Source organism: Symphalangus syndactylus, chromosome 23 (genome assembly GCF_028878055.3).
Source record: "Symphalangus syndactylus isolate Jambi chromosome 23, NHGRI_mSymSyn1-v2.1_pri, whole genome shotgun sequence".
NCBI classification, from domain to species: Eukaryota; Metazoa; Chordata; class Mammalia; order Primates; family Hylobatidae; genus Symphalangus; species Symphalangus syndactylus.
The window spans coordinates 69,264,983-69,292,693 of record NC_072445.2 but is presented as its reverse complement, the minus strand read 5'-3'; the positions used below and the strand labels follow the sequence as shown (position 1 = coordinate 69,292,693).

Below are 27,711 nucleotides of genomic sequence, written 5' to 3'. Positions count from 1 at the left end.
CACACCCTTGACTTCCCAGGAGATATTTGATACACTTAGATAGCATTTGAATAAGACTTTACTGGTGTACATCCATTCCTACAATCTTAGCGCTGGAAACATCTCTGAGATCCTTTGATCTCTCTTATCGTTTTTACAGGGTAGAAGCTAAAGCCCAAGGGATTTGTCCAAAGCCAGTCAGCTTGTTACTGAAATGACAGGGGCTGGTATACACCTAATGCCAACATGCCCCACATGATCTCCCCAAGGTGCCACATAGGGCAGTTGGACACTAAGGTCTTTGCCCTCCTTCCTACTGAGAGGTGGGGGCAATTCCCTGCACCCTTTGAAGCTGAGTGGGCTCATGGCTCCTCTGACTAGTAGACTATGGTGGTGGAAGTGATGCTGCATTCTACTGTGAGGTCATAAATAGCCCTACATTTGCTCTTTGGAACCCCTCACTCTTAGATCCCTGAGCCACCATATAAGAAGTCCAGCTACCCTGAGGCTGTGGACTGCGGCTGCCCTCCAGTCTTTAAGGCCAGCTGTGCGCGGGTGTCTCACTTTCTACACTCCACCCTCAGCATCAGATATGTGAGTCTCAGACCACCCAGACTGGCCAGTCTGCCCACTGAATACCACCAAGTGGTGCCAGGCAATTCCACACAGAGAAGAACTGCCTGGCTGAGCCCTGCCTGAAATCCTGGCCCACAAAGTCATGAACTATATATATATATGACTGTGACTTTAAACCACTAGGTTTTGGAATAATTTGTTGTGCAGCAATGAAAAGCTAGAACACTGCCTCATCTCCTATACTAGTTTGCTAGGGCTGCCATAACAAAATATTGCAGACGGGATGGTTAAACAGAATTTTATTTATCACCATTCTTGGGCTGGAAGTCCAAGATTTAGGTGTCTATGCGGTTGGTTTCTCCTGAGGTCTCTCTTTGGCCTGTAAGTGGTGTCTTCTCCCTGTGTCCTCACATCACCTCCCCTGTGTGTGTCTGTATCCTCATCTCCTCTTCTAATAATGACACCAGTCAGGGGGGATTAGGGCCCACTCTAAAGATTACATTTGTACTCCTTTGCTCCTGTAAAGACCCTATCTCCAAATAGAGTGACATTCTGAGGTACTGGGGCTTAGAACTTCAACATATAACTTCGGGGGACATAATTCAACCCCTCATACCTCCTTAAAAGGAAGATTGACCTATCTATAATTCACATTCCCCAAGTACTGAGTTCTCCCTGCTCTAGCAGGAACACCAGCTCACTGTGTATTCTTGCTTAGACACTGGATAATCATATGTACTAAAGTGAAATTGAAATTCTATACAGGGACAAGAATGGAAGTTATGATTATGTGAACTCCTCCCTTGTGTACAATGGAAATAGTAGTGCCCACTTCCCATGATCATAAGAAAAGCCCCAGGGGGGGCCGGGCGCGGTGGCTCACGCCTGTAATCCCAGCACTTTGGGAGGCCGAGGCGGGCGGATCACGAGGTCAGGAGATCGAGACCATCCTGGCTAACACGGTGAAACCCTGTCTCTACTAAAAATACAAAAAATTAGCCGGGCGCGGTGGCAGGTGCCTGTAGTCCCAGCTACTCGGGAGGCTGAGGCAGGAGAACGGCGTGAACCCGGGAGGCAGAGCCTGCAGTGAGCCGAGATTGCGCCATTACACTCCAGCCTGGGCGACAGCGAGACTCTGTCTCAAAAAAAAAAAAAAAAAAAGAAAAGAAAAGCCCCAGGGGTGTGGTGACAACCGGCCAAGGAGGCTGGAGTCCTAGGTCACACCTGTGCATGTCACCCCAGGGCCTCTTCTTCAGGGTGCTGGGGGGAGGGCCAAACCTGCCAGAGTTTTTCAGGCACCGACACAGATGGCTCCCCTGTGAGCCTGGCTCCTACGGTCAGGCTGTTAGGTTAGGCACGAGTCCCACCTGCTGAGGAAAAGGGACAAACAGGACGCTCAGTGTTCCATTAAGGACCTTGCATTTCACTCAGCTCTGCAAGCTCCTGTCATGAATGATGTGTGTGATGCTGGGCCAGCCGGGCAGGGCCAGGGTGGGCAGCAGATGGGCACACTGACTTTCCCCTCTGCAGAGCCCAGAGCCAGGCCGCAGCCCCGCCAGCCTGACAGCAAAGTGCGCTTGGCAAGCAGAGCCCGTGTCTGGTTTATGTAGAGCAAGGAAAGCACTGGCAAGCGGTTCTCTTGGCCAGCGCTGTGGGACACAGCCAGGCCCAGATTGCAGGGGTGTCTGGTACAAGCCAGGGGGGCTCTGCAGCATCCCGCAGGAAGAGTGCCTGTCCTTGGGGTAGAAGCTCAGTTCACAGCAACAGAGCTGAATCCTTTATCTGGGAAAGCTCTTTTTCCTCTGTCAGGCCACCTCACAGCATCCTCCCTATCACGTGGTTGTTTTCAATATCCAAGCTTCCCCAGGCGTCCCCTTTGTGTCTGCACTTCAAGCTCTCCTGTGCCTGTGTTGTGCTACCAAATTCTTCAAAAAGGGAAGTCGCAGGCTCTCCCCTCAGCTCCGTCTGCCAGGCCCTGGCCTCAGATCCTGCTGGTCTGAGCTGGGCGCCTGTGGGATTGTGCCTTACTCACTGTTCCTGCCTCTGAAACCTTCTCATTTGAGATGGGCTGCTCTTCCTGAGGCCTGCAGCCCTGCAGCAATTTGTTAGGCACAGGGCAAGCATCCTTGGGTGTGACTGGGGGAGTCTGGGTCATAATGTGTGCTTTATCATTGGAGAGTCAGAGACCCAGGCCAATGGACAAATGCACCTTACCCCCTCAAAACTACTTTTTTTTAACGCATGAGGTTATTTTCCTCCACTATAGACTCTATCTCAGAAGCAGAAAGCCATCCGTGAACAATGCCCCGGGACCAAGCCAACTCATAACACTAGTGGGAAACAGCCTCGCCACGCTTGCACCTGCATCCTGGTCTCCCGCTGCCTTACGGGACCCTTGCTGTTACCTGGGACTTCAGCAGAGCACAGCCTCGTCTTACAGAGGTCAAGTGTCCCACTGCTGCAGGGCCTTCAACCTGGGTGGGACATGGCCAGGGTGAGGAGAGGGCGGGATGTGGGCACATAGCCCAGTACTCTTTCCCAGACATCTGCCCTCTGGGGTCAGGGGGTCACACGAGCCCCCCAGCCCACACGAGGACAGCCATGTCTCATGCTCCCTTACCATGCGGGTCCACCCACCCCAGATGCTCCCTCCAGCCCAAAGTGTTCACAGCACCAACATGACTCAGCTTCAGCAGGAGGCAGGGATTCGGGGCAAACACAGGGATGTGTTCATGGCATGATCCGAGCCACCTGTCCATCACCTGTGCCCATTGTCAGTTTATCGACAGCTCCATATTCACCCATTCATCATCTACCTACAAAACACGGCTGGCCCACTACGTGTGCTTCTTTCGCCAGCTGGCAGTGCTAAACTTAGTCAGTAGAGGGCATTAGAGGAAGATTATAGGGGAAGGGGCTTTCTGTCCTGGTTCCAGTGGGCCCTCTTGTCGAGGTTCCTGCAGGACATGGCAGCCAGCAATCCCCAATGGCCAGGAGCTCCCTTCCAGACCCCCACCTTGGGTTCAGGCCTTTGGCAAGATGTCTCTTGGTGAATACCTTTCCCCCGATACTAGAGGGGAGATTTCTAGCAAGTTCTGAAGGATGGATTTCCAGAAAGTCCTCCCACACAGTACCACAGCAGCTTCTCTGCCATTCAGGGAGCCATAACCATGGCTGATTAGATCTTTCTAACTAGGTCTGAACCTCAGGTTGGGCAATAGGAGCCCTTTCTTGGGGAAATGTATCTCAGCCCATGGGGGGCTGGGCCCTCCTTATGTATATGCTATTTTTCACTCTTGAGTCCACTTCTAACTAGCCAGTCCTTCAGGACTCCAGTCCCCTGTTATGTTAATAATTCTTTTTGTTGTTGCTGTTTTCTGTTTTGAGATGGAGTCTCACTCTGTTGTCCAGGCTGGAGGGCAGTGGCACGATCTCGGCTCACTGCAGCCTCCACCTCCCGGGTTCCAGTGATTTTCCTGCCTCAGCCTCCTGCTGGGATTACAGGCACACACCACCACGCCCGGCTAATTTTTTTTTTTTTATTTTTAGCAGAGATGGGGTTTCACCATGTTGGCCAGGCTGGTCTCAAACTCCTGACCTCTGGTGATCTGCCCACCTCGGCCTCCCAAAGTGCTGGGATTATAGGCATGAGCCGCCGTGCCTGGCTAATAATTCTTTATATTAAACTTTCCCTGTTCAAATTTCCTGGTTGGGCCCTGGCTGATGCACTGACTAAGGGGCTCCCTTTTTCCCTCTGAAAAGCAATGTGGGTTTCTAGATTCCAAGAAGGGAGATCAAGTCTTTGACGGAGGCAGAAATCATGCCACACTAGGGATAACTGGCTGGAATCGAGGGCAGCTGGAGGACATTCTAGCAGATGTGAGCTGCTGCCTTCAAGTTCCCGGGGAGCTGGCTTTGGAAACAGACTTGGCCTTGTTCTGTTGGATTCAGAAATCAGATAGAGAACGAGCCAGTAGGTCAAAGCTATGGGGGAGGGGCCAGATTCCAACTCCACATACATGAGGCCCTTCTCATCATTCTAGCTGTTTGAGCATGAAACACATGGGCCATGCCTGAACCTGCTCCAGCACATGTGCCTCAGGAGGGAGGTACAGGCTGGACAATTGCCTTCAGAGGACGATATGGAGGGTTTGGGGTATGATGAAGAAGATTTCTAAGAATCAATTATGCTGAGAAATTTTAACAAATGAAATATAAGGCAGAGCATTACAATGATCAAACAATAAGAAAATGCTAAAGAGTAATCTTAGACACCTCTAACCTAAGATCTTGGGTCTCCATGTCCTTCTAATAATGACATGTATTTGGCCAATGGATTAATAAAGTTGTTATTAAAAGTTTCTCTCCAGTTTTTACTATTTTGGTATAATGTATCTAGCTGGATAAAAGTAATGTATCAATAATCACACAGTTACGTTGATGCTCAAAATATACTGAACCATATGAGCGAAATAACATTTTCAACTAAGGTAAGCACAGTATTGCCAGAATTTATATATTGTATAGATCTACAATTTAATTTTCTATTTGATCATAAAATCTCATTTGCTGTTTTTTATCTTAGGAACCCAAGGGCTGTTTAACTTAGACATTTGTGGTGTACTAAAGTTATTGTAAGGCTATTTAAATAGTTAAGCATTAAGTGCGCATGAATTTACAGTTCTATAAATGTTCTCTTGAACTGTATAAGATACAGTACTCCTGGAAACCCAGCTGAGAAACCCAGACCCAGTTTCACACTGCCAAATAATTCATTTTCAATCAGGAAGCAATGTTTTTATCTTCACAGATTTAAGTTCACAAGCTTGACCAGGACACAGAAAGAGTCTGATTAATCAATCTGGTAACTTAGCAAATATCTAGTACTTGTCTGAGGCCAGGCACTCTGAATACAGCACTGAGAAAGACAAACACAGCCCCTGCCCTCATGGAGCAAAAACATCATTATTCATCTCATAAGTGACACACAGGCTGAAAGTTAACAGGGGTAACTGGAGCTAAGGCTGGGAGGAGGGAGGGCTTGTCGGGCACAGCCCTCCATGGAGAAGGCACATGTCAGCTGAGCCCTAAAGGGTGGAGTGAAAGAGGCGAGGGGGATGTTTGCTGGGGGTGGGGTCGTTGCAGGTGGAGGAAACCTCATGTCTCACCATATGAGAACACAGCCCTTCAGACCTGGCAGTGAGAGGCCAGGGAGGGTGGAGGGGACAGGAACGCAGTGCAGATGCGCTTTACTCTTACATGTATCTTTATCCTATGCATCTTTATTCCTTATCTGAGCATCACGACCCATCAAATACGCGTGTGCGCATGTGTGTGCACTCGGATGTGCGTGTGTTTATTGGGTCTAGATGTAAGAAGTCTTCCTTACAATTGACACGAGTCAAAAACTGTGAAAAATATGGCTTTCTCCTGAGTGAACTGGGAAACTATTGAAGGCTTTTGGGCCACAATGCTGGCCAGATTGCATTTTAAAAGTTCTACCCTGGAGCCGGGTGTGGTGGCTCACGCTTGGAATCCCAGCATTTTGGGAGGCCCAGGCAGATGGATCGCCTGAAGTCAGGAGTTCAAGACCAACCTGGCCAACATGGTGAAACCCCGTCTCTACCAAAAAAAAGTAACAATTAGCCTGGTGTTGTGGTGGGTGCCTGTAATCTCAGCTACTCAGGAGGCTGTGGCAGGAGAATTGCTTGAACCTGAGAGGCAGAAGTTGCAGTGAACCAAAATCATGCCACTGAACTGAGGCCTGGGTGACAGAGCAAGACTCTTTCTCAAAAAAAAAAAAAAAAAAAGTTCTACCCTGGTGGCAGAGAAGAGAAGGGACTGACGGGGAATGAGACCGGAAGCCAGGGAAGGGGCTGCAGTGGAGACAGCTGGTGCTGTCCCACATCTGGGTCGTGCCAGTGGGGGTGAAGGAGACGTGGATAAGTGTGAGAACTATTCAGGAAAGAGAAACACGCAAGATTTGGCGGTGAATTAATATGTGAAGTGAGGAGCGGAATCAGTCTCCCAGGAAGCTGGCCTGACAATGGCTTGTAAGGTGGGGCTGCTTTCTACAAAAGGGCATCCTGGGACTTGGGAAATGTCAAGTGTGAAGTCCTGCAAGCTGTTAGTCTGGAGGTGTTGAGCAAGTCGTCGGATACGTGGTCTGGAGTTTGGAGAGACAGACAGGATTGGAATGAGGTTTACTCAGCAGTTAATTCCCAAGCCCACACCCTTTGCCAGATGCTGCACCTTACATTCTAGACGTCCATTAGTAAACGAACAGGTGCTAACACTGCCACCTGGAACCTAGAGCAGCTGCCATTTAAATGGAGCGGAGGTACAGGGATGGATACTTACCTAGGGTGAGTGTTTTCAGTATGTTGAAATGGGCTGCTACACCCATGATTTGAAATAGAAGAATACTCACCAGAAGGAGACCGAGACATGGAAAAACCAGCAGCATGTCCCGTCCTGAGAGCCAAGGAAACAACGCATTGCCAAGAGGTGGGTGCGGGTGTCCAAGTCGATGCAAATATCAAATTGAAATGACAGATGTTGCCCACGGGATGGAGGTACTAGCATGTTTCTCTCCTACTTCCCAGCTATGCTCTGAGGATGAGTAAAGGAAGAAATATTAAAGCCCTATAAATTTCAGGATAGAAATTGCATATAAAATAGTTTCCATTATCTTTATTATCATCATTGTAACAGTAATGTCAAAGCTCATTGCCAGAAACCACAACTGTAAAAAGTTAAAGTGCTACCATCCATGACGACTTTTCTTTCAGAGATTAGAAATGGAACAGGGGGCTGTGCGAAAAATAAAACATAGTGAAACTGTAAAAAGAGAAAACAGAAAAATCAGATTCATATTTCCTGGCATTCCCAGTAAACGGTATTTATTTGTTGATGTGTTTATTTATTTACTGTTCTCCGTATGAAGATGTGTAGAATGCAATTAGTGCTTTTCTGATATTGAATAGTCTCACAAACCAAAGAACTCCCACCCTCTTGATGGCTAAGTCTTGTAAACACAGAGAAGCTATCAGAGAGCTTCACGCCAGAGAAGTTAGCTCACAGAGCTTTGACTCCTGAGCTGATGCACTGCGCGATGGAATCCTACATCCCTAGGATGAAACCTAAGCAGTATAATCCCGTGAGACGAGGTGGAAATGTAAAGTGTAACGATTGTCATTGTTGTTACTAATGGTTTCTGTGATAATTGAAGGACACTCAGGACAGATGGCAGCTAACTGTAATATGGGACCCTGGATTGCACCCTGCAACAGAAAAAAGGACACTAATAGAAAACCAACTAAGGTCTGTACTTTACTTAATATTGGACTAATGTTAATTTCCTGATTTTGACCATTGTAAAACCAATGTGTCAGATGCTAACATTAGGGGAAGCTGGATGGAGGGTATACTGAACAGGAATTCTCTCTGCTTTACCTCACATCCATGACATCAGTCTAAGTCTTCAAAATATTTTCATGCTTCAATTGGCTTTGGCTGTTTTCTTCAAGTTTTTCTGCACCTCCGCATAGCAACTCACCTCATTTGGACCTACTATACTAGAAGAAGCCTGGACTCCATGCACGAGCTTGTAACAACAAGTGAAATAGCGTCACTGGCTCCTAAAAATCATGAATCTATCTTTTTACATTTTATTGTTTTAAATTTACTGCCTATTACTCCAAGAATTATTTTTGTATGCTTGTTTTTAAAATATCTATGTCAAAGTATTCTCTGCACTTAGTCACTTTCTGTGTACCAATCTGCAAATGGTCCAGTTTAGTGTATAAACCATCTTGACTGAGGAAGGCTTTGTCAGTGCTCATACCCACACATGAAACACCCATCTCCATGTGCTACTAATTCGCCTGGCAAAAACATGTTATTGAAACAATGTTGTGCAAAACATTGAAATTGCCTCTTTTTGTGGTGGTATCATAAACAATGAAATCTGACTGTATCATCAGGAAACACTTGCTCTCCTGTCTCAACTCACATTATTATTTGTAAATGTACTAAGTGTTATAAATGGAACAGTTTGCCAAAATCAGCAAAGTCCATAAAAAAAAAAAAGCCTGGATATTTGGCTCTGAAAACCTTCTCTGGCCAGATCCTTAAGTCTTTTTTCCTGCTCGGGACTTGCGTGAAAACTACAAGAGGACCTGTATTGAAGCCTATGGGCTGGGAATCCCAGTGGCAGCAACACCAGATGGACCAGAAGAGACCCTCAGCAGCAGGGAAGCCCCTTGATCTAACCTCTCCTAATGTAAATGTATTTCGTCAGTGCATAATGCACTTCAACATCTCACTTAGACACAGAAAAATGAATTCCATGGAGGGAAGCATTATCTAGAATAACCTTGATTTAACAAGAATGATTTCATTGAGCAAGCATTGACCCATCCATCTGAAGAACCATTTGCTCAAAGAAACCACTAATCAAGAACTGCTCCAGTCAAAACGCTAACCAAGTAAGAAAGCAGCCTGCTGGTTTGGGACTGGGAGAGTGCCGAGCGCTAAGACCACGCTGCCTGCCAAGAGGCCATGCCTCGCATTTGAATCCCAGCAGTGCTGCCGGAGGTGGCATTGATGGATCCGCATGTCCAAGCCAGAACTGAAGACACTCTCTGGAGGATAGCAAGTGACCTGCATGCCAGAACATGTGGTTTTCTTTACAAGGCTTTCCACCTCTGCATTCTCTATTTTCTACTTAGCAGAAAGTGTGCATGCTACATGTTTTACAGGGCATACGGGGTGGCCTAATCCCGTTACCAAAAACATGTCGTTTATTTTTCCCTGCAAGACTGTCTTGAACAGAATGGCATCCCTCCATGTTCAGGTGAAGCACTGAAAAATGAAGCTGGGGGGGGGCAAGGAGGCACCAGTGAAGCAAGTGTTACAAACTGCAAGATGGAATTCTGCTTAAGCAGAATGGGGAAGCCATTAAAGCCAATAATTCACGTTGGGATCCCTGAAAGGATTCATTGAGTTCTGCCAGCTACATAAAGATAGTCCCTCCAGAGCACAAATGTGTAGCATTTGTTAAAAACAGTATCAGTGAAACTAGATGGTCAGAAATGGAAAAATAGGGCACTGACTTCCTTGTAGCCCCTCCCAGACACCCAGACTGGCCGCGTCAGGAAGAACAAGGCTATCTGGCCTCCTTGCCTCAGACTGGGGTGCAGAGAGCCCAGAAGGTCCCAGGTGGCACTGGGGTGGCAGCAGGGGGACATCGGAACACCCTAGAAGGTGGCCCTCACCTCATAGTGACGGAGTGGAGCTCTTTGTCCCATCCTCAGCCACTCTCAAGACGCAGAAATGAGCAGACAGAGCAGAAAGCAGCACAGACAGCCAGGGGAGAGTTTCCTTCTGTCCAGACACAGACAGGGCACAAACAGGGAATACCTGGTGTCTCCCCCACCACTTTCGTTTTGCTCAGATTAAAGAAGAAAACTGGAAACCACCGTTATCTAGGACATAGCAGCTCTGCTAGCAGTGAGCCAGGGCCACAAGTGGACTGCATCAGAGTGGTCAGGAGCATAAGATTTGGGGACAGAGAACGGCATTGGGACAGGGGCTGCATCCATGCATTTGCTTCAATTCTCTCTCCTGCCAGAATCAGAGAATCAGATCTGGTTTTCTTTTTTGTTTTTTGTTTTTTTTTAATGGAGATGGGATCTTGAGCTTCCAGCACCTTCTTTTTTAGCGTAAATATCTCCGTCAGTCCCCACCAGCTAAAATTACATTGAATGGAATGGGACTCAAGGCCAGCACCCTTGTGTTAGAGGAGGGACCCCTCCATGAATCCTGTCCCTCGAACCGCATATCCGACCCATAAGCAGGTCCCATAACTCTACCTTCCAGATAGCACCGAAGGCAGCTAGCACTTGCCAGTTCCACCGCTGTGCCCTGGGCTGACCACCCCACTCTTCTCTCACCTGTGTGCTATACGGGCTTTCTAATTGGTGTCCCTGGGTCCTTCCTTGCACCCTTCATCCTAATCTCCACATAGCAGCTAAAGCAATGCTGTTAAAATATGTGTCTGATCACACCAGCCCACTGCTCAGAACTCTCCAAGGGTTGTGAGCCAAGCAAAGTCTTACACGGGTGGCGAGGCCGTGTGTAACTGGATCCTGTTATTTCTCTGACCTGTCTATTCTTCTTGCTCAGGCCACCCCAGCCATTCTGTCCTTGTAACTCCTTGAACTTTCCAGACATGGTCCCCCAACAGGGCCTTTGCACCTGCTGCTCCCTCTGCCTATAAAGTTTATTTCTGAGGCTCATTTCTCATCTCTTCCCAGTCTTTACTCAAGCATGCACCCCACACCCCCCCCATTCCCTTTTCCTGGCTTTATTTCATTTATTTATTTATTTTGAGATGGAATCTTGCTCTGTCGCCCAGGCTGGAGTGCAGAGGCACGATCTCGGCTCACTGCAATCTCTGTCCTGGCTTTATTTTAATTCATAGCCCCTGTCACCACGTAACAAGCTATTGACTCCACTTATTTACCTTGCTTACTGTCTGTTTCCCTCAACCAGGATTTGAGAATAACAAAGACAGGGATCTGTTTGCTTATTTTGTTCCATGACGTATTCTGAGAGCCCAGAACAGTGTCTGGTATAAAGTTAGTACTCAGCAAATCACTGTTACCTTCACCGGTGGGATGAATAAATATTGAAGGAATTGCACCAATCAGGCAGGATACAAGAGCACTGAAGAGCAGGCAAGAGATGCTGAGAACCCACTGGTTCTGCAGGACAAGGCATTTCTTGATCTTTTGGTTGAGAGTAGGCAGAAGAGGCCAGTCGCGGTGGCTCACGCCTGTAATCCCAGCACTTTGGGAGGCCGAGGTGGAAGGATCACTTGAGGTCAGCAGTTTGAGACCAGCCCGGCCAACATGGTGAAACCTTGTCTCTACTAAAAATACAAAATTAGTCGGGCTTAGTGGTGTGCACCTGTAATCCCAGCTACTCAGGAGGCTGAGGCAGGAGAATCACTTGAATCCAGGAGGCAGAGGTTACAGTAAACCGAGATCATGCCACTGCACTCCAGCCTGGGCGAAAAGAGTGAAATTCCACTCAAAAAAAAAAAAAAAAGAGTAGGCAGAAGCACCCTCTAGCACAGCATTTATCCTCCAGCAGGCTGCCCATTAGAGGGTCCTGAGATCACTGCAGTGGGCTGTGATCACCAATATAAAGAAAATTTTAAAAGAAATAGCCACCCAGGGTGGCATGTACCTGTAGTCCCAGCTGCTTGGGAGGCTCGAGGATTGCTTGAGCCCAGGAGTTCTGCCCTGTAGTGCGCAGTGCCCATCGGGTGACACCCATCAGGTATCTGCACTAAGTTCAGCGTCAAGAGCAGCGGCCCACCAGGCTGCCTAAGCAGGAATGAACCAGCCTGCTTTGGAAACAGGGCAGCTGAAACTCCTGTGCCGATCAGTGTTGGGATCACACCTGTGAATAGCCACGCCTGCCCCGGCAACACAGACCCTGTCTCTTGCTAAATTAAAAACTTAAAAATTAAAAAAAAGAAAAGAAATACATAAATTAATTAAATAAAAACAAAATTGTAAAAAATTTAAGGAAATGGAATCTTTAAAATTGGAGTAAATCAAATAGAGTAAGAATAAGTATTATTTCAAGAAATTTCTGTTTCCAATCCACACACACATATATGTGTCAGATTGTTGCAATGTAAAATGTATTGCTTATCATAGTTCTCAGTCAAAAAAGTTTGGAGGCTGGGTGCGGTGGTTCACGCCTCTAATCCCAGCACTTTAGGAGGCCTAAGCAGGAGGATTGCTTGAGGCCAGGAGTTCAAGGCCAGCCTGGGGAACATAATGAGACCCCCCCCCCACCATTTCTAAAAAATAATTTTTTAAAATTGACCAGGCATGGTGTGTTTGCCTGTAGTCCCAGCCACTTGGGAGGCTGAGGCAGGAGGATTGCTTGAGCCCAGGGGGTTGAGGCTACATTGAGGTGTGCTTGCACCACTGCACTCCAGCCTGAGCGACAGAGTGAAAACCTGTCTCAAAAAAAAAAAAAGTTCTCTATTCCCTGTGACCAAAAGACTTCAGGAGTTTAAAGTATTTTCTGGTTTGATTCACGATTACGACTGTTGTTATTGTATGCAACTAATGAAAACAACATAAATGTTATAAATGCTGATTTAAAAATTGTGTTACTAAATGCAAGGAGAAAATTTTAATTGGAAATGTATCATATGATGAATGTTCTTTTTTTTTTTTTTTTTTTTTGAGATGGGATCTCACACTGTCACCCAAGCCAGAATGCAGTAGCGTGATCGTGGTTCATTGTAGAACTCCTGGGCTCAAGGGATCCTCCTGCCTCAGTCTCCCAAGTGGCTGGGATTACAGGTGTATGTCACCACACTCACTCTATTTTTTGTAGAGATGGAGTCTTGCTGTGTTGCTCAGGCTGATCTCAAACTCCTGGGCTTAAGTGAGCCTCCCAAAGTGCTGGGATTACAGGTGTGAGCTACTGCGTTGTTTGAATTTTCTCATTTTAAAATGTAACAGGATAAATATACCACTGCCAGAATGCAACATAGCTCGGAATTAATTATTTTCCTACTTTTTGTGCTTTGTAGATATAACTTCTGGAAAACTCCATCACAAAATTAAGCTGATGGGAATGGAAAAGGGTTGTTACAGAAATGTCCGTCAATTCTCCCAATTCTTCCCTCATTTTATTCCCCAGATCATCCAGGTCTTCACAGGACTCTCCCCCAGAATGATGCCTCCTTTGACAATAGCTGGAGATGTCAGAGATGAGATCATTACTCAGCACTGGATGCAGTGGTGCGTGTCTGTGGTCCCAGCTACTCAGGAGGCAGAGACAGGAGGATCACTTGAGCCCAGGAGGTTGAGGCTGCAGTGAACTTTAATCTACTCCAGCCCAGGTGACAGAACAAGACACTGTTTCTTAAAGAATAATAATAATAATAATACATTTAAGTTTGGAAAATCTGTTATAGGTAATACCCCTGGAGTAGCTGAAATACTCACATTTTAACGGTTTTGTAGAGAGAGATCTTCCGCGGCCTTCTTGGTGCTCCCATTGTGTGTGCTTACGTATGGTGAGCTTGTGGTCAACATTTCTCCAGGGCTCTGCTCATTTTTCTTTATTTTTTTCTTTCTGTTCTTCAAGCTGCATAATTTCTACCTATCCTGTATATCTGCCTTCAGAGTTTGCTGATCCGTTTTATCTGAACAGCTCAAATCTCCTGTTGAGCATTTCTAGTGATTTTTACATTTTTGTCATTGTGCTTTTCAACTCCAAAATTCCCATTTGGCTCTTTTTTGTAATTCCTCTCTTTAGCGACGGTCTCTAAGTATGAGTCATTGCTATCAAACCCTTTTAAAATTATTTACACGTGGTTTCCTTAGTCCTCTGAACACATTTACAATCCTACTTTGAGTAGGCACCTGCTTGGTCCCACATCTGAGCCCCCTTAAAGGCAGTTTCTATTGCCTGTTGTTTTTCCTGGGTCTCAGCTATTCTTTGTTTCTTTGTAAGCCTAATTTTTTGTGGAAAACTGGACATTAAATAGTACCTTGTAGTAACTCTGGATACTGACATCCCATTTGGCGGCTTGATTTTTTTTTTGTCATTTTGTTGACTGGATTAGTGACGTGGCTGGGCTGAATCTGTGAAGTCTTATGTACCTTGCAGCGTGATGTCCGGCTCAGCTATCATCCCCTTGAGTATGTCTTTTACCCCGGCATCCTAGGGTTCACCCTGGGTCTGCATAAACCACTTATTGGTCAAAGACTGTGCTTCAGCTGCTTAGCCAATTAGATTTTCACCTTTAGCACTGCATCTGTGTGTGGTTGCAGACTGCTTTCACTGCTCAGAGAGTTCAGGATTTTGCCCTGCCTTTAGGCAGGGTCTGGTAGCTCAGAGTTTCTCTTTCCTAAAAAGGTGTAGCCTTGGGCGTGTGCACAGTCTTCCAAACGAGCAGGAATCAGTATGATTTTATTTTTAGACCTGGCTTCCTAGGAGTCAGTCTTGGGTCAGAGTAACTGTTGTTTAGCCAGTGTGTGGTCAGAGGCTGTGCTCAAGTCCCTGGAGCCAGAAAGGCTCAAGGCCCCTTAATGATGGGTCTTCAATTGCTGGGCCTGGAAGCTCCTTCCTACCAATGAGTTGGAGTAGGGCAATTGAGCCCCTGTATTCTTTGTCCTGGGCAAAACTCTCGCCCTACAAATGGAGTCTATGTGACGAGGGAAGCCCCAGTCCTCCATGCTGAGCTCACCACGTAGCACTTCCACAACACAAGCCTGGGGAAGACGGGAGATGCACATGGCCCTCCCCCACTGGTGTGAAGCTGGATCCTGGACTGGGAGCTGAGGGTAGAGGGAGTCCCCACCACACAGAGCTGATGAAAAGGCCGTGGGGGTAAAAGCTCTGGCTCAAATGCCATAGACTCTTGCTATTTTGATTGAGATTTCATAGGTTTTCTTGAATGACGCTTTTCCCTTTGCTGTTTGGCCTTAGAACAACTACTAGAGGCTTTAAATGATTGTTGGTTTATGTTTTACCTTTTAATTAATTTTTTCCAGTTAAATGGTTGCTTTGCTGAGGAAGTCCTGCCCCCTGGGCCTTTTGTACAATCCACATCAAGGTCTTACCGTGTGAAAGTGACTTTCTGTGTGGAACTCAAGCCTAATGTGCCAGGGCCAGCCTGCTACCTTTCAGCCAGCACCTGTTCAATGGGGCACCCCCAAATTCAAATCTCCTGGGCCTGACACAAAGAGGAGCCAGAGGAGAATGAGGAGGAATGGGACACAGAGCTCTTGCTCGGGGTGGTAGGGCCCAGTGGTCGAGAATTCAGTCCCAGACAATACATATTTACTGATGGAGTTCCCCACTTCAGACCTGATGTACTGCCTGTTTTCTTCCACCAGACATGAGGACCAAGCAGATGAGGTTTTTTGTTTTTTTTTTTTGAGATGGAGTCTCGCTGTCACCCAGGCTGGAGTGCAGTGGTGCGATCTTGGCTCACTGCAGGCTTGAGTTTTGTTTATTCTGTCCTGTGTTGTATCCCCAGAGCCTGGAACAGTGCCTGGTACACAGTAGGGCACCTGCTGACCAGGTACAGTTCATGGCCACCACCTCTAGTTACCTGTGATTGGAGATAAGACAGTAATGAGGCCAGAATTCTTCAAGAATCCCTTGAGCTTCCTGACACACAGCTGTGCAGCCTGTGCTGCGTTATTTACCAGAGCCCCAGCTCCAGCCCAGGAGGGCTCCCACCCGACTCTGTGGCAAGCTGGACGGAGCACCACAGTTGCAGTCACATGTCAAGCCATAACACTGGCAGAGCTCCTTGAGAAAGCTGCCTCCTCCACCACAATGCACTCCTGCCTCAGTGCCTCGTGTGTAAGAGAAGAGCCAGGCAGAGGAGACGCTTCTGCCTTCATCCCAGGAGATTGGCTTGAACTGCATGGGTCCACTTAGACGTGGATTTTCTTCCATCTCTGCCACCCCCGAGACAGCAAAACCAACCCCTCCTCTTCCTCCTCCTTCTCGGCCTACTCAATGTGAAGATGAAGAGAATGAACACCCTTGTGATGATCCACTTTATGAACAGTAAATGTGTTTTTCCTTCCTTGTGATTTTCTTAATACCATTTTCTTTTCTCCAGCCTACTTTAAGAAATCAGTACATCATGCACATACAAAATATCTGTTAATAGACTGTTTATGTTATTAGTAAGGCATCTGGATGACAGCAAGCTATTCATAGGGGAATCAAAAGTACTCAGATTTTCAGCTGTGCAGGGATCAGTGCCTCTACCCCCACACTGTTCAAGGGTCACCTGTATATCCACTTTTTTTTTAAATATTTATTTTTATGTCAATAGTTTTTGGGGAACAGGTGGTTTTTTGTTACATGGATAAATTCTTCAGTGGTGATTCCTGAGATTTCGGTACACCTGTCACCTGAGCAGTGTCCCTTACCCCCCTCCCACCCTTCCTTCCAAGATCCCAGAGCCTATTATATCATTCTTATGCCTTTGCATCCTCACAGTTTAGCTTCCACTTATAAGTGAGAACATACGATATTTTGTTTTCCATTCCTGAGTTACATCACTTAGGATAATGGCCTCCAGTTCCATCCAAGTTAGTGCAAAAGACATTGTTTCATTCCTTTTTATGGCTGAGTAGTATTCCATGGTGTATATATACCACATTTTCTGTATCCACTCGTTGGCTGATGGGCAGTTAGTTTGATTCCATATCTTTGCAATTGCAAATTGTATATGTACTTTATTTTTTAAATTTCATTTCTATATTTTAGAAAACCTACTTGAATACACTTTGAAACAAGAGTCCAACAAAATAGAACAGACTCCAAATGTTGAATATAAAAACTATTATAGTTCAAATCTGAACACTGGTACTTTCCCTCATAGACTTCAACTAAAACAAAAAAAAAGTAAGAAAAGAAAGAAAGGAAGAAGGAAGGGAGGGAGGGAGAGAGGGAGGAAAGAAAAAAGAAAAGGAAAAGGAAAAGAAGGAAGGAAGGAGAAAGAAGGAAAGAGAAAGGAAGGAAGAAAGAAAGAAAAAGAAAAGAAGAAAGAAAGAAGGAAAGGAGGGAGGGAGGGGAAAGGAAAGGAAAGGAAAAGAAAGAAAGAAAAAAAGAGAGAGAAAACTCCAGTTATTAGAGCTACCTGACAAAAATTCATGCTGATCCTGAACTTCCAAGTGACAGTAGAACTGAAACTGTTATGTCTGCACAAATGCCAGGGCTAAGCGAGTGACACAGACATGTTACAGCAAAAGGCCAGGGCCAACTGTTAATTTGTCCACAATTAAGAAACTGACAGACTTAAACTATCATATAAAATCTTACATGTAAACTCTATAACAATACTGTGCTAGGTACAAGATTCAAAAAATTTTTCATTTAATAAAAAAGCTTTACACAAACAAGCCATTAGTTTATTTCAAGAAAGAAAACCGAAAATTAGTCTAAGGCCTTTGTTTTAAATCAGCTTACGCTATATGATCTATATATATATTTTAATCGCACTAGACCTTTTTTTGCTATCCTCTTTCTGAAGTTTTTGGATCCTTTCTTCAATTCACATTCTAAAATACATATATTAGGACAGTGTTCACACAGCAGCAGTTGAGTACTGTGCGAACACAGTAATAATTGATGGTACACATATAAAATGCATCAAAAATTGCTATATGTAACAAGATCACCCATCCCAACCCCTCCCCACTGAAACTGAAAACTATATAACCTCTTACAGAACGTTAGTGTTCAAAGTCTTAGTGTAACTTGATAGCTTAGTGAGCTGCTTGGTCCCTTTCAATCCTTTTTCTTAGCGACAGGTTCAGTTGTTTTCCTACTGCAAGAGGCAGTTTTCTGTCAGTATCTCAATACATAGTTTATTTCCCACCGAAACATGGGATAGGTAATTTATTTCCAGTAAGCTTGCTTGTTTTCTTATATGCATTAAACATGTTTTAAAGTCTTCTTTGACTTTTCTTGATGACTTCCCTTGCCGATGTTTATGTCAGTACTGCCACTAACAGCCTGAAGTCCATGGTGGGGCTGCTATTTTATTTCTCACATGTCACAGTAGTCCTTCTGTGTTCATAGTTACAGGAAAGGCAGTAGCTGAAGGCACACTGACAACCACTACGTGGGTCACTGTCTTATTTCCATCTGCCAGTTTTTCTTCTACCAACTGCAAAGTTTCCACATCACGTTCTTGCTTTCTTGCCACTGCTTCTGATTTAACCTCCGGCCCCTTTATGACTACAGCGATAACTCGAGGAGGAGTCTGCCCGGATGCCTGCTGAGTAGGCACTGATAGTCTCATTACAGGTGTACCATGGGCTATTGAAACGGGGTAACTGCTCTCACAGCCAATGGGGCTCCAACAATGTGAATGCTTCCTGATCCAGTCAGATTTGACTTTGCAGTTGACACTGTGCAAGCTGTGTAGCTGGGATGGAAATAATTTGGGGACACTGCATGGTGATTTTGTCTCCGTTTTCAGTAGAAGCTGGCATCACAGTAGGGATTGCCTGAATGAGAGGATTGCCCTTGGAGAGGGGGCTGTTGTTGGACTAGTGCTGATTATTAGTGGTGCACCTGCATTAAGTGACTGAACTGCCACAGCTGAAATTTTTCTGGCCCAGTGATATCATTACAACAGGTACTTGCATTGCCACACGAACTGTCCTTGAAGCTGCTGTTGCTGATACAGATGCAGTGATAGTAGGAGATTCTTTTTCGTTGGTTCACAGCTATCTGGTGATGGAGGAATAGGAGAGGTATCCATTGGTTCAGACTCTTCAGTTGACGCCTCCACTACAGTTTCTGTAATGACATCTGGCCTCATAGCAGCATGGATAAATTCTGGAGTTGATACACAGGAGGGACAAACACTTCCACAGGACTTCTGGAATCCCTCAAGCAGGTAGGAGATTCCACATGAAGCAGGGCTTCAGCAGCTTCGCTTGTCTTATCTGTACAGTGTACATTACTGCTGTGAGCAGATGCTTCCACCCCCGAGATGGGCAGATCCAGCTGGTTCATGGGTCCCTCATGCAGAGACGTTGCCATGTTTATCCCCGGGCTGGAGCTGCTTCTTCCCACTGACTTACACCGTGAGCAGCGGCGGCAGGGGAGGAGGTGGAACCCGCGGCCGGAGACACACGCCGTGCGGTCCGTCAACACACACGCGCTTGCACACGCTCCAGTGCCCGGAAGGAAGCTGAGGCCGGCCCGCCTCCCGCCGCAGGGCTGAGAAATCCCGCCACCTAACGGCAGGGGCAGGGGCCACAGCTGGCAACGCCTACCTCATTTTTTAAAAGAATCACCGGGGCCTGGAGCAGTGGCTCACGCCTGTAATCCCAGCACTTTGGGAGGCCAAGGTGGGCAGATCACCTGAGGTCAGGAGTTCGAGACCAGCCTGGCCAACATGGTGAAACCCCGTCTCTACTAAAAATACAAAAATTAGCGGGGCCTGGTTGTGTATGCCTGTAATCTCAGCTACTCAGGAGGCTGAGGCAGGAGAATCGCTTCAACTGGAAGGCAGAGGTTAAAGTGAGCCAGGATCATGCCACTGCATTCTAGCCTGGGCAACAGAACAAGACCGTCTGAAAAAAGAAAAAGAAAAAATCATCAGGGAATACATTTTGTGCCATATGTATTGGGTGAATTAAGGAAAGGCTCCTTATGTGATAGTTCATTTATGCCTCACCACCACCTCCTAAGATAAGGAATAGCAGACCATTTTCCAGATGAAGAAATGAGGTTTAGAAGGAACGTAATTTTAAAGTCACATGACCAGCAGGTCCCAGACCCTGTATTGGAACCTGAGTATATCTGGCTTATGTTCCTCCTACTGCATATGCTATATCTTCCAGGAAGAAAAAATTATTTACAGTGTCCTAAAGGTCGTCATAGTTGGAAAGGACCTTATGGATAATCCAGACAGAAGTCTCTCCCTTTTTACATTAAGCTATATAAAGTCTTAAACTGAACTAAGGCTCAATTACGTTAACTGAAAGACGTTATCCCATCATGTGATCCAAGATGACCCTAGTGGTGCTCGGAACTTGCTTTGCCCGGCAGCAGCTGTTCGCCAGTCCCCTCCTTGGCCCCAAGTCCCCCCGGTGATCGTCACATGGCCTCACACTTATGAGCTACATTGTTACAGATTTTAATAATATAACATCCTTCTATGACGGATGTGCAAAAGCAGGCATCAGAAACCATTGACATTTATTATCATTGTCTGTTACTATCGGAAAGTTGGAAGCTGTCCTTTTTAATGCAGATAAATCGGGTCTTACTGTCTGAACCCCCTTTGCTCAAAGCTCTGCTGAAGTGAAGCACGTATTAAATAGTGTTTCTAAATGACCATTGACCTGGCATTTCCCCAATCAGAGATGGTTTTCTGTTATTTATTTTTAATTATGTCACATCTGTGAAACACAATTTGCCAAAAACAAGCCCTTCAGCAACCTCTGAGCACGGAGTTCTGACAGCACAGGGGGGAGCTGTTTAACAATCGTGTGTGTTTTCCATGATCCCAGAGGACTGCCCTTCAGCTCTGCGGAGAAGGCTCCTCTGCAGCACGAGAGGCCCACCAGGCTCGAGGCACAGACGAGACCAGAGCACATCTACACTCAGGTCTGGTGCTCTGGCCAGAAGCAGAGGCTGCCAATTGTACTGAGCCATACTTAATTAAGTAATAGTTTTATGAGGTGGACGGCAATACCCCAGGGGCCAACTCAAGGCCACAGGATTTATTGAGCTCTAACTGCAAACCGGCAGTCCCCAGAATGCACACAACAGAGCCTGTATTACGAGAAAGTTAGTGTTGCGAGAGAATTCTTTCCAGGGAAAGTGAGGTGCCCATTCTTCATTTGCTAGTAGGTTCTCTGCTCCGTGAAGCACCAGCACTTCCAGCGGGAGCCTGGGTGGACACACCGTGCGGAATGAAAGATGGGGAGCAATGACCTGAAAGCATGCTTGGGGTTTGCCTGGTCAAGGGAGGCAGGAAGTGGTGGCTTCTAAAGAGGAAGCACCCTCACAAGCAATAACCAACAGCAGTGGGATTTCAGTGCGGGAACAACTGAGGATAAGACAGGTCAGGCAGGGGTGTGACAATTAACTATGGTTTCAAGAAGGAGAGGGCCAGAGCCAGTGACCTGTCCCCAAGTGTCACTGTAACTCCACCCCTCCATCAGCCAAATCAGCGGCAGGAAGCGGGAATGAGTGATGCAGGCAGCCGAAGGGGCCACTCACCCCTGGATCTCCGTATCTAGCTGTTTAGCTGTGAGGAACGTTATTGAGTGTGGATTTTAAGGCACACAAAATACTCTGCTGAAAATCCAAGGAAACACACTCGTAGACTTACAAGTCTACAGATTCTAGCCCATACAGGAGTCAGAAAGTCCATGAGAACCTGGAAGCACCTGCCTGTTTAGATTTTGTACTTCATCTTTTCTGCCGTCACCCTTGGGTAGCTCTCCCAGCAAGACGACTGGAAGAAAGACTGAACTTAAAGCAGCTGTTTCCTTGGAATACTTATAAAAATTTGAAGGCTTTGTGTGTTCTTTTTAAAAATCTATAACATTGCAACCCAATTCAAAGCAAACACATAAAAAAACACAAGGCTGATGGGTAAGAAAACGACCTTAATGAGGGATCCTTAGAGATGTTAATATATTGAAGCCAGTGGGTCAAGGCAGAGACCCTTTGAGGCCCTTGCAGGAACTGGTTAGTGCTGAGGACAGTGGCCTTCCCTTCTAGCTTGCCCAGGGCAGTGTCACTTTATCCTGCTGTCCTGGGGTCATCATGAACACCATCCCCTTTCAGACTGAAAGGCATCCTGTAACCACAGAACTAGTTCAAACCGATTCAACCCATCAGTAACAAAATGTAATGAAATGTGAGCTGTTTTTCAGTGCAACAGACCCCCAGATTGCAAGTCATATAATCTGAGTGTGCCAGATGAACTGAGCAAGCCCTATCCATGCTGGCCAGAACATAAAAGCCAACCACAGGTGGAACCAAAATATTCAGACTGCAGAACAGAGAGCAAATTAAGAAGTAAGAGGTGCCCTGTTTTGTTGCAGTACAGGCTTTACAGCCAAGGGCCCATCATTGCCCCTTTGCATGACCCAGTTGGATCCCACCTTGTGGCATCTTCCTGTCTCCCCCATAGTTACCCTCTGCCTATAAAACCTGCCCCCAGACTTTGGCTGGGGGAGATGGATATGAGTGTCCTCTCCAGTCTCTTTGCCAGTCCATTCACAATAAGGCTTTTGCTTTTCTCAAAAGCCCATGCCATAACATTGGTGTCTATGTGTGTTGGGAAGCAAGCCCATTGCTCAATGACGATCCCAGTTTGGACGACAAATTCTGCAGTCATCTGGAGCTGGGAATCAGACCTGGAGCTCTGACAGCTTCTCATCCTCCAGGTGAAGGCTCCAGCAACGACCACCATCCTGGTGCCCTCGATTGGCCTTGGTTCCAAAGCGGGCAGTGGTGATTAACAGTCCGAGGCACACCTGAGGCGCGAAGCCATGTCAGCTCCTGTGCTGGCCTGAGTAGCTGTGTCTGCCCCATGTGACAGGGAAGTTAACCACTCAGCCTCCCTGGCATCTGCCCCAGGCCCATCGGGATGGATGGCATCATGGTGATGGGAAGAAGCACTCCCCGATTTGTGACCTGAAGGGCAAGACAGTGCTCTTTCCCAGCCCAGCTAAGGAGTCCTCTTTAACCTTGTAATAGCCATCAGCCTACTTGGTTGTCCTGGAAACACAAACCAAAGATCCCTGTTTCTCATTAGGGTCCCATCACATTCCGGCGTCTTAGGGAGAAACTTTGGGAATAGCCAGGCATCATGGTGGTGAGCACCTGCACTCCCAGCTGACTCAGGAGGCTGAGGCAAGAGGATCGTTTGAGGCCAGGAGTCCTAGGCCACAGTGAGCAATGATTGTGCCACTGCACTCCAGGCTGGGCAACAAAAAGAGACCCTGTGTCTAAAAAGTAAATAAATAACTAATTTAAATTTAAAAACAAAGGAGTTTGTTGCTCTCTCGCATCACAGTCTAGATGAATGTTCTAGTTTGACTGGTGGTTCTGGGCCACGCAGTCATTCAGAGCCCCAGGCAGATAGCATGTCTGCCATCTTTGGCCCATGACTTCCAGAGTAGCTGTGGTCATTGCCACTGTTGTCAGTAAGGAGGGAGCAGCGAGGATGGATGATGCACTCCCATTGTTTTATGGGCCCCAATATGGAGATGGCCCATATCATAGGAAGAATTTAGCTAAGTTGGCCCAAGTACGGCAGAGAGGACTGGGAGAGGTTGTACCTGGTTGGTATCCAGATCCCAGGTAGAATTTATTTTTAGGAATGAGGGGAAGAGTGGATGTTGGCTTACAACTAGCATTTTCCATCACAAAGGTGATACTTCCTTCCCCTCAGGCTGTTGCAACAAGTAGGTTACAGTAAATGTGCCCAGCACACACTGGTATTCAAGAAATGGGAACTCTTCCTCTTCCTATTTCTAACATGCTGTCGTCTGGTCTCGAGTCTGTGAATACCCTCCCTGTGCTGGTCATTTCCAAAATTACATGACTTGCACTAAATTCTCCCCTGAGTTCCAGCTCTAAATATCCAACTGACCTCTTGTCATACCCACTTGGATATGTAATAGACATCTCAAATTTAGTATGTACATATGTTGAAATTTATCAAATCATGCATTTTAAATGTGTGTAGTTTATTGTGTGTTGATCATACCTCAATGAAATGGTTTTGAAATAATGGTATAGACAAAAAGGAGCACCTGCTTTTCCCCCGAAGGAGACCCTTCCCCAGCTGCCATCATTTCAGCAAATGGCACCACACGGTTGCCCATTTCAAAACCTGAGGTCTCCTCCTTGGGTCCTGTCCCCTCCTTACTCCCACATTCAACCCGTGGCAGTCCTGTCTGTGCCATGTCGCAGGCCACCTGCTTCTCCCCACTCATTGCCATGGCCCTGGCTGGGGCTGCCAGCATCTTGTGCTCAGTTCCTGCAACAGCCTGCCTGCTGGGACCCTGTCTCCACGCTTGGAGCCTTCCAGTCCCATCTCTGTGTGTGTATGTGGTGAGATATAAACAACATCAAATGCACTGTCTTAGCCATTTTTAAGAGTACAGTTCAGTGGCATTAAGCACATTCACTTGGTTGTCCAGTGATTCTCCCCAGACTGAAACTCTGTCCCCATTAAACACCAGCTCACCATTCCCTTCACTCCAGCCCCTGGCGGCCACCACTCTACTTTCTTTCTCAATGAATTTGACTACTCTGGATACCTCGTGTGAGTGGGATCACACAGCATTTGTCCTTTGGTGTCTGGCATATTTCAGTGAGCATGACGTTCATGCTTGTTGTAGTATGTGTCAGAATGTCCTTTTTTTTGAAGACTAATATTCCATTGTGTGGATAGACCACATTTTGCTTACTCATTCCTCTGTCAATGGACATGAGTTGTTTCCACCTCTTGTCTATCATGAATAACACTGCTATAAACATGGCAGGTAAGTGGCTGTTCGAGCCCCTGCTTTCAGTTCTTTTGAGTATCCTGAGAAGTGGAATTGCTGGATCTTATGGTAGTTCTACGCTTAATTTTTTGAGGAACCATCATACAGTTTCCCAACCACAGCTGCCCCATGTTACATTCCTACCAACACTGCACAAGAGTCCCAGTTACTCCACACCCTCACCAACACTTGTTTTCATTTGTTTTTTTTTTTTTTTCATGATAGCCATCCTGATGGGTATGAAATGGGATCTCATTGTGGTTTTGCTGTGCATTTTCCTAATGATTGGTGATGCTGAGCCTTTCTTCGTGTGTTTATTGGCCATCTGTATATCTTCTTTGGAGAAATATCTATTCAAGCCCCTTGATAATTTTTCAATTGTTTTGTTGCTGAGTTTTAGGTTTATCCTTTAAAACATAAATCAGATCTAGTCATCTTCCACTTCACCCCCTTATGGCTTTCCACTGCATTTAGAATGCAATCAGTCTCCTTCTCTGGTTACTAGCTACCTCCAAACCACCTCTCAGCACTTCCCTGCTGGCTCCCTGAGCAACCCCTAGGGCCTCCTTTCTCTTCAGAGGCACCAAGCTCTTGCCCAGCTCTCCCTCCCAGCCCTGACCATCGCAGCGCAAAGAGGTCTTCCCTGACTGCCTGAGCTATCCGCCTTAGGAAAAGGCCTGGCATTACTGTCAGTGCATCGTCTTATTTATCATGACCTTACAATCTTGATTGCTCTTATCATTTTTCTCTTTCACACCATCTCCCTCTTCACACAGCCCCTCCATGCAGGTGTCTTGCCTGTCTCACTCATGATACCTGATGTCTGCTCACAGCAGGCTGAAGTAAGTATGCGTTAAATGAATGAATTAATCTTCTATTACTCTCCTGTCACTATCACCACTACTTCTGCTCCTACCATTTCTACTATTTATTGAGAATCTCTATGTGCCAGGCACTGTGCTGGGCAACTTCACATACATTAATACCCTCAAAATCTCTGAGAATCAGGCACATTGTCCAAACTGGGATCGTCATTTTCAGTCTCTGAAAATCAGGCAAAACCTCTGAAAATATGGAATGAGCGTGCCCATTCCATAGATATGTCTCAAGTTATTAAGAAACATGTCCAAGGTGGCAGAGTATAATGGCAGAAAAATCCAAATCTTTCCACCTTCAGACCTCATAGCTTTTTTGATGCAGGAGCTCAAAATTGGCTTTCTGCTGTTTCGTGCAAAAGGAAAACTGACCAGGGAGATAGCAGAGGTCACCTTTAAACTGTCCGTTGTGGAAAGCTCTGGAAATAAATGCTTACACCTGTGAGGAGAGCTTACCGCTCTGCCTCCCTGTGTCCCCCTCCCTTACTCAACTCATCCGACCCTCTTCCTCCCAGCTCAAGCCCTGCCTCCCCTTAAGGAGCCCACCCAGCCCGTGGGTTCCCTCTCAGCCCACAGTGCTTCCTCCCTCCTTGGAGTCCCCTGAACCCCCAAGCCAGAGCTGCCTGGCTTGTCTCAGCATGGTCCTCATCTGCTGACCAGCCACAGGGCTTAGCCTCAGCCTCCTCACCAGACTACAGACCCGAAAAGAGAAGAAACCCCTCCACATAAAGCCAAGCAAAGACCAGAAAGCAGAAGGAAGGGAGACCAGATTCGCCTGGACGTCCTCTCCAACAGACTTGCGCTCGGCTGAAACTTTCTCACTGGTCTGTGCACACAATGGAATGTTATTCTGCTTTAGGAAGGAATCGGTCAAAACTCCCGTGCTGATCAGCAGTGGGATTATGCCTGTGAACAGCCACTGGGCTCCAGCCGGGGCAACATAGCAAGACCCCATCTCATAAAAAAGGAAGGGAATCCTGTCACACATCTCAGTGTGAGTGAACCCTGAGGATGTTATGCACAGACACAAGAAGACAGATACTGTATCAGTCCGCTCCAGGTTCCTAGAGTGGTCAAATCCACAGAAACAGAAAGTAGAGTAGAGCTTGCCAGGGGCTGGAGAAGGGAAGATGGCAAGTTGGGGTTTAATGGGCAGAGTTTCTGTTTGGGAAGAGGAGAAAGTCCTGATTTGGGTAGTGATTCAACCATGTGAATGTACTTAATACCAGTGCACTGCACACTTAAAAATGGTTAAAAGAGTGATGTTTATGGTATATATTTTACCATACAAATAATATACGTGTGTATATATATATATATATATATATATATTTAAACGTCATGAGTGGAGCAGGGCTCAGCTGGCAGAGGTGCACCGCCTCGCTTGGTTTCCACTCCTCTTGAAAGAACAGGTGCTCGCATCTGCACTACTCTTAGTAAAAGTCAGCACTGCTCTGCAGCCCCCGGGGGCCAGCACGGGATGCGGGTGGGGAAATAGTCACTACAGGCTGGAGTCGCCCCACTCCCTCCCCGGGCCCATCTCCCCGACGAAGTTTCACTCCACTGTTCCTGGGCATCTCCAGGGGTGTCTGGTTTGAACAAGAAAAGGAATGTTCTGGATGGCTGGTCCTGGGCGCTCACCGGGAATTAACGGGAACCGCTCTTTCGCACACAGGCCGCTTGGCGTCCAGCCACTCTTGGGCTGCCCTGAAGTGGTGTCCTGGTGGTCCGTGGGGTACACGGGAAAGTCCAGCAGACAAACATGATCAAGGCCAGGCATTGTGTCAGCTGCATAAACCCATTTCTCTAAAATACTTAATGTTAACTTAGGAAAAAAAAACCCACAAAAGCTGCTTAAAGCCAGCCAACGCTCTAAGTCTCACAGAAGCGTGTGAAAATCCCCACGCTCAGTAGCCCCCTCCCTGCACACGCCCTGAGTCCGGGTCTCCCTCCTGCGTGAATCCAGGGAAGCGGGAACGCGGTGAGGGGTCTGGTGCGGAGCAGCCCCAGAGCAGCAGAGGGCAGGGCCCGAGCTCCAGGAACCCAGCCCGTGCCGGGACGGCCCTAATTCCAGCAACGCTAGAGGGCGCCCGTGCCCAGCGTCCGCTCCCAGCAAGCCGCGTGCTCCCGGGAGGCTGAAACCGCGGGCTGAGCGGGCGGGTGGAGAG

The 27,711-nt window shown here is 46.8% G+C and overlaps 1 long non-coding RNA gene and 1 pseudogene across 2 annotated transcripts; one reads left to right on the top strand and one right to left on the bottom strand.

Annotated features, from left to right (window-relative positions):
* The first annotated feature begins 443 nt into the window (after positions 1 to 443).
* On the top strand, positions 444 to 17,099 carry LOC129473476 (uncharacterized). 2 transcript variants are annotated; one of them, XR_010119232.1, is made up of 4 exons: positions 444 to 573; positions 2,822 to 2,997; positions 13,294 to 13,495; positions 16,897 to 17,099. It is a non-coding gene; the product is annotated as an uncharacterized lncRNA (long non-coding RNA). The 2 variants fall into 2 exon arrangements; XR_008654273.2 differs by lacking the exon at positions 2,822 to 2,997.
* Positions 17,100 to 17,777: 678 nt separating this feature from the next.
* On the bottom strand, positions 17,778 to 18,860 carry LOC129473182 (ETS-related transcription factor Elf-2-like; annotated as a pseudogene).
* Positions 18,861 to 27,711: the final 8,851 nt, after the last annotated feature.